Source organism: Boleophthalmus pectinirostris, unplaced genomic scaffold (assembly GCF_026225935.1).
Source record: "Boleophthalmus pectinirostris isolate CB_2022bp ecotype Guang Dong unplaced genomic scaffold, ASM2622593v1 HiC_scaffold_1, whole genome shotgun sequence".
NCBI classification, from domain to species: domain Eukaryota; kingdom Metazoa; phylum Chordata; class Actinopteri; order Gobiiformes; family Gobiidae; genus Boleophthalmus; species Boleophthalmus pectinirostris.
The window spans coordinates 15429143-15429574 of record NW_026570970.1 but is presented as its reverse complement, the minus strand read 5'-3'; positions in this window follow the sequence as shown (position 1 = coordinate 15429574).

The window sequence follows — 432 nt, the reverse complement described above, 5'->3', positions numbered from 1 at the left end:
GGCTGTCAGTCAATCAAACTTGTCAGCACTTTGCACCTAAAGAAAGAAAAATATGCTTTTAAAGTTTATCGGAAAATTTAAAGGTCCTATATTTTGCAAAATTGACTCTTGTGAGGTTTAAGTCATGCTGTGATATTATAACCTCAGCAAAAACATACCTGGAGTTGTGTTTTCTTTCATTCACACATGTTTGAGTAATCCTTTATTGTTAATCTGTCTACATCTCTCAAAATGCTCTGTTACACCTTGTGATGTCATGAAGAGGTAGTTTTCAAGTTAAAGGGACAGTCCGAAATTTTGGACATAGATCATTCCCTCATTAGCCAGAGTGTTGGAGATGTGTGGAGACACTTTTTTAAATATTCCATCCAGTCCTTGTATTTGCAGAGGTCGCTGGTGCTAGGCTAGTGCATGTCAATGGCCATAGTTATC